Below are 7,198 nucleotides of genomic sequence, written 5' to 3'. Positions count from 1 at the left end.
ACTGAATATACAGTTAAACCTCCATATAACGGACTTTAATATAACCGAATTTTCGATATAACGAATTATTTAACTTTTCATAACCTCTTGTCCATGAACACCGTGTAATTAGAACCTCAATATAACGAAGTGTGTTTGTATGCGATTTCAATAAAACGGAATTCGCTTCCGCAGCAAAGCAATGCCGAGACAATAAATGAAAACTTCCGCGGACGCGGATGGTCAAATGATTGAACCACAAGCAGCTGCTTGCAAACGCACCTCTCAAATCGCGCGCGGCGCCACAAGAGCGACCGCCGAAGTGGCGCCACATTTTCTGTATAAAGTCCGAGTGCGATAAGATCCTATCGCGCTTTAGGTGCAACTGTGCGAGGGTTAGAGAGAAAGATGGTGGCTTCACGCACGAGTGCCGCCTCCCCGCGCAAGCAAAGGGAAAGAGGGGCGAGGGAGCGATAACGCGATCAAGCGCTCGCAAGGTCTGTGTGTGTGTGTGCGGGGGGGGGGGGGGGGGCATAAGTTGACTCGCGTCGTGATTTCCGGTGCGCGACTTGGAAGTAGGTGCGCATGGCTGTAAGCGCGGCTGAGCGCATACGCAGCCGCGCCGCACCCTGCTTTACCGCGCGTGCTAAGAGTGGACGTGCCGAGACGGCGTGGCACCATGCAAGCCGTCTTCCCGCGCGTTTAGTATTGAAGGTTGCTTAATTAATCTCGAGTTTCGGTGACACGTTGGAGCGAGAGGCAGACGAAGCATTCGCTCCCCGCTGCCGGCGCTTTTCACGGTAGCGTCGTCCCGGTGCAAGCGACGCTATCAGTAGCGGGGTGCACGCGAAAACGGGGCTGGCTTCACCTAATTCGTACCGCATATGTGAAGATGTCGTCGACCTGGCACGAAACCGTATCATGTGTCGCCGACTCCAAAATTCATCGAAATGAATTGTTTTCTCATTCAAATTTACTTTTTTTTCGATTGCCCGATAATTCGGAAAATTCTGCGGCCCCTATTCGTGTGCGATAAATAGATCGGTGGCTGCGCTTATTTTCATAAAAGGTCGAATTTCAATACAACATAATTTCGATGTAACGAAGCAAATTGCCGTTCTTACCTAGTTCCTTATATGGAGGTTTAACTGTATATATATAAAGAACACTGGAAAGCGCCAGAGCTTCCAAAATAATTTGCCGTACTACAGAACCCCAATGATGCGTTTCTTAGGGGACAAAGGAAAAATATGCATGGTCCAGGAAAATGAAATACATTAAAACCTCGCTATAACGAAGTTGAAGGGAAAGACCGCGTTACTTTGTTATATCTATTACTTCATTATATTAACTATTGTATGCCCTGCAATATGGGGGTTTCAAGGGGAATTTCACTTTGTGCTATCGTTTCGTTATGTCCAATTTAGTTATGACAAGGCTCGAGTACATATCTGTTAATGCTTGTGGTAGCCGCATTTGAAGCGTTAGTGAGTACAGGACAGTGAGAGGGCGGCGTAAACCTAAAGTGTACAGCCATTGTCGTGTTTCCGTGAGGCAGTGTAGCCAACGTTGGCTGCCAACACCGCCTGCCATGCGCACTGATGCACAATATCGATAGAAGACAGAAACATGTTTAAAGAACGCGCGCAGGTTAGTGCACCCTCCAAGTGTACAATGACATACTGGTGAAAAAATAAAGATGACATAATGCCACGTGCATTTCACTCATGCATTCGCATCGTATATGACCATTGTCGGGGAATACTAGAAGAGGAGGAGAAGTGCTGGTTGAGAGAAAAAAAAAGAAGGTACTTTTGATCTCCTGTTTGGAACGCTGCAGTCATCTTTTTATTTGCCGGGCACAAGTTAGCCCATAAAAGGTAGTTTTCTCTGAACTCCTCGAACTGTTTGTTCCAATACGATTTTGTACATTAGGTGAGTCACAACCTGCTCGCCAAGAAATCAATCCTCTATTTTTGTAACACAGCAGGCTGGGCATCAAATCAGTTTGGGTAACTCCAAATTGCAGTTAAAAGAGAACAGACATGACATTTTCGAATTACCATCCTTGTGTTCATAGAATGAAGTTACAAACTCTAAATAGCAGGATAACGACTGGACTGCAACAGAGCACCCTAAATTTACTGCAATGCAATGGAATCCAAGCGGTGCATTTATTTAACGGTCCAAAGACTGTGAATACATGAACCGAGAAAACGTTACATCCGATAAAGCTTGTGGCAGCACTGCAGCTGAAGCAGAAAACTGGCACAAAACCTAATTCGAAGTTGAATAGAAAGCCAACAAACTTGAAAACTTGACGAATACAGCTCATTAACGCTGCCTTGTGGTTACATTGACTGCCAAACTTTTTTTTGGGGGGGGGGGCAGTCATAGCTGGTAATCACCATAGATGAAACTTCTTGTTTAAGTCTGGTGTTTGGGTCAAATCTTCGATAATAACAGCCTCTTTATGAGCACTCACATCCCTCTTTCAGCTACGGCACATCTGGGTGTATCAAAGTAATCGTGTCAGCTACATGGAAGGCCACGACAGCATCTGAATGGGGGGTTGACCGCTTGTACTTTCGTCCACTTTATGGGGCTGCTTTAGGGTAGCATCAGAAGTTGGGTGGAGGTGGAAGTGGGGGGGGGGGGGGGGGATGAGGCTTATTGCATGCTCAACTTTGCCAGTGCATAAGTGATGGCACATTTCCCAGAGGGCCCCTCTGGATCCACCAATATGGTCTACCTAATTATATCAGACAAAGACGGAAGGAAGAGGAAACGGGAATGCCGTGCGCTGGCTCTCAACTTATCTTCGTAGCCTCAGTTAAGGTAGTCCACATCATATTTGCTTTCGACGTCGTAAGCCAATGGCGATCCTACACGCGGCAGGCGGTGCCAAATTGCTGTTTTCAGCAGCGACATGAAACAGTGAATGTAGCATGCGGCTTTGGTCTCATTGGTTCTGCATTCGTGTGACCAGCGCAGAACTTGGGGCGAAACAGTTAATACACAACACGACAAGAACAGGCGCCTGTCCTCGTCTTGAGTGTTTCGTCTTGCGTTACATGCTGGTAGTAAAATTTGGAGGACACTTAAGCTTTATCTTTAAGAGTGGATCGCGATAGCATTCAAAGATCCCTAACTACTTCTCACACTTCCTGGCAACTGGAGCGTATGACCGTAATGTTTACCGGGAAACGCTGGCCACGAACGCTACGCACGAAGGCGGGCTTTGTGGTACAAACGCGGCCTCTTGCGTGGGCCGCGATGCGGCAGAGGCGAGCGCCAGCTGAAGGTATTGCAAAGAACCGGGCGCATCGCTCCGTGGCCCCCGAGACACCCGCGCGCCAACGCGCGCAAATGGCCGACGCCGCGGCCGATCTGTGAATTGTAGAAACGCTGGAAAAGGGGTTTCTTTGAGTTTTCGCGTAACAGAATTATGTTTTCTCGTATAGTCAAATTACAATATGAGAGCTATCATGCCTGTAGGTTGTGTATAAGTCGTAGTTTACATTTTTTCAACGTATTTTAGCTTTATAAATACAAATCAGTAGGTTACTTGCGCCACATGGAGGGCCTGGGTATGCGTGGTGTGAAAATATTTTTGCCGAAGCGACGTCCGACGCCGACACCGGCATTTCTGCAACAAGGACTCCTTAACGCTATCGCGGTAGTAATGGTAAATGCAGTCACCCCCGACGGCGATGCTGCATTTCTTGGTGCACAGTTGCAGTTTCAACGTAACAATTGGGAAGGGAAATGGAACAAACCGGAAGCTAACAGGCATGACCCTATGGAAACGTAAGTAGGGTGGCTAGAATTGGGAGGTGTGAAGACCGCGACGCCGCCGCCATTGCCTAGGTAGGCCCCGCTACGCGTTCCTCCCACTGGGGTAAAATTTGGCGCTTCCATCGGGGGCGCGGGTAGGGTGGCTAGCGCGGGGGCGCCGTGAGCTTGTCGGTCTCGTAGGCCACGGTGCAGTGCAAAGTAACTCTCGTGGTCGGTATAGTGCAGCTGTATTTTTCTCGTGTTTCCTATATTTCGATCGCTTCACAACACAGCGAATCTGAGTGGCACAGAATGTGATGACTTGAAGGTCAGAGTGCGTGAGTGCTTCAGGTCTTGGGGCAAGCTTCGAGCGCACGAGGAGCGTGGGGAGATTAAAATTGTCTCCGACGCTATCCTCCTGCTCTGGAGGCCACTGTCCGGCGGGCCTGGTGTTGCTTCGGCTCTGGCCTCACTCTGAAAGGAACTTCGGATTCTCCTGCAGCGACGCTGGGACAACTTGAGGGCCACAGCCTGAGCAGAGCTCAGGCTGTGGCCTGGAAATGGAAGTGTGGTGCAGCAGAAACATCCTACGTAAGCATCTTTCAAGGAAGAACACAACTCTCTTTTCCCTAATATATCCAGGTGATGGTAGCATAGGCGACTCACCAGGTGGAGTTCATGCACTGGCGAGGCAGTTTTACATAACCTTGTGTGCCTCTCCGGTTGCCTCTCCAGCTGTCTTTCCGTTTGCTTCACGAGCTGAGCCGCCACAAGCGTGCGACTCAGCCATAGATGAGGACGAGCTATTTTCGGCCTTGAAGTCTATGAAGCGTAATCTCAGTCCAGGATCCGATGGTCTGACAGTCGAATGTTATGTTAAATTTTGGACACTGTTAGTGAAGCCGTTCACATCACTGGTGAACAGGCTACTCGGTGAAGGGACTTTGTCAGCGTCTCAACGAGAGGGGCTAATCACTCTCCTTTGTAAGGAAGAGTCGAGGAGCTCCGATCTGAGAGCATGGCGTCGAATCACGCTTCTGAACTGCGATTATAAGCTCATAGCAAAGTGCCTGTGTGCGCGACTCACACCAGTGCTCAGCACTGTTTTGGGTCCATACCAGGCATGTAGTGTCCAGGGGCGCTCTATTCAGCTTCACGGTTTAGCAGTGAAGGACCTTCTCCTGGAGGGAAATACCAGGAAACTTCCCGGTATTCTTTGCTCCTTCGATCAGGAGAAGGCTTTCGACATCATGAGTCATAGGTACCTTTTCCGTGTTCTGGAAAAGGCTGGTTTTAGTGTGGGTTTTCGGCAGATGGTCCAAGCTTTGTATTCTCGACCGACTTCTGCTGCTGAAATACGGGACCGCGTCTCGGAGGGGGGGTGGGGGGTGGGGGGGGGGCTTCTGTATCCCTCAGCATGTCTATACAACCTCATTCAGACACTCGAGGACAGGTTCACTCGTGCATTTAGCACTACGCGACTGCACGCAAAAGTTGTCAAGAATTTCTCACTTCTAGCAGCCAACGTGCCACAGATTGGCTGCAGGAGGCATTCCGCTGGTCTAACAGGATCGGTGTCTAGGTTTTATTTTATAGCACGTATTCACTTTTTCCTCAAAAGCTTAAATCAGTACGTGCGTCATCCACAACAAAGCCAAGAAGGTTAACCCTGCGTTTTGTAAAAATGTGATGTTATGCAATAACTGTGTTATTTCCAATAAACATGTATTAAGTCGGAAGCGTTTCGTACTTTCTAGAATTTCTTGACCACAATGCTGATATATTGCATGAACTTCCTCCATTTAAAGTAATGTTACAATCCCAAAAATGTGACTTATGTGCGGGCGACACATTCAAGGTTATTCCAATGCGCTGGCCTTGCACGGCAATTCCTATGAACTATATTTTCGGTAAGGCATAAGCGCGCTAATCTCGGCAAGAGGTGGTCGCAAAAACCGTTGCTTTGTCGGCTGCGTAGTCGGTGCTCGCTGTTTCCATGTGAAATGAGAGCAGCGAAACATCATTAAATTCCCTCAGCATCTACCATGTAGAAAAAAAAGGTCTGGTCAGATTTTAACGCATTCAAACGCAAAAACTAAGCGCTACCAAATCATTTTCCCGCGCGGAGGTATGCAGACGTCCCGAGAAACTACGGCGCCCTAAACGGCGCCCCGGCCGGCAGCGCCGTCACGTGGCAGGAACGCGTTTTGGGGCCAGCTTCCGGAGGCCGGTCTTCACACCTCCCCATTCTAGCCACCCTAACGTAAGTGCAACCTGGGTTTCATAGTGTAAGAACTGGGAATACGTAACAAAAGTTACACGCAAAACCTCCTGTGGGAGTTATCTAAATGATGTGTGAGAATTTGGTACTAGTTGCCTGCTGTTTCTTCGTCGCATGCTGCTGTGTTTGGTATAACTGCGAGAAACACCGCGAAATAATCGTGAAACGGAGAAGCGCGGTTGCAACACCAAAATGTTACACCAAATGTGACACGACGAAGAGGTGAGTAGTAGCAATGTTCAGTCATGTTATAGACAACTCCCAGAGGATGTAGACGTGGGATGAAATGACGAGAGAGATTTCTCAAACGGAGCAAATACATATTACATTTCTTATGTACACGGTCTCTTGTTTCGTTCTTATAGTTGCGTTTGGTCTTTATCTTTAAATTGAAGGATGGTGCGTTTGGATGTTGCCGCTGCTTCGTGGAAGCTGAGCACTGGCCAATGGAAGGAAGGAAATCAACTTTATTCAGGTCCTGCAGGCCACGAGAGTTTTGGGCTCTCATGGAGTGGGCGTCTCCCACGACGGAACCGGGAGGTTGAGTTTTCTGGCGGTGTCGTGGACCTGCTGGACGGCCCAGAGTTGGGGAGCGAGTTCTTCGCTCCGGGTTGCTTTTTCAAACTTGCGCTTGTCCGGTTCGGTGTTTATGGGAGCTTGCGAGCACGGCCAGAGTAAATGGTATACGTTAAGGGATGTATTGCAATTGGTGCAATAAGACTTGTCGTAGAGCTCAGGCATGTAATGGTGTAGTCTGTTTTGCGTGGGTTATGTGTCTGTTTGTAGCATTCTGAGTGTAACCGCTTGAGCTCGAGTGAGCGTGCGGTGTGGCGTGTTATACTGTCTACGTTGTAGGTAGCAGTGCTTAGTGATCCCATTGTATGTAGTGGGGGCGTCCTTATTCTCCGAGTGGTCGGGTGAAGCCGCGCGGTCTGTAAGCGCGCGCGCAGCTTCGTGTGCCGCCTGTCCAATGTGTGCTGTAGTATGTGACGTAATCGAAGTGTCACGTTTGGCAGGCCCCATACATAAACGTGGTCGATGACGCTGCCTCCTCTCCATGCTAACCATTATCAAATGTGATCAACTGTACTCTGGTGGCGGCTGCGTATGGCGCTGTTACGCGGGCTCTACCTTGAAAGCGATCTGCAATGGGGACACAGA

Source organism: Dermacentor variabilis, chromosome 8 (assembly GCF_050947875.1).
Source record: "Dermacentor variabilis isolate Ectoservices chromosome 8, ASM5094787v1, whole genome shotgun sequence".
In the NCBI taxonomy this organism is placed as follows: domain Eukaryota; kingdom Metazoa; phylum Arthropoda; class Arachnida; order Ixodida; family Ixodidae; genus Dermacentor; species Dermacentor variabilis.
Note: the sequence above shows the minus strand (reverse complement) of the source record.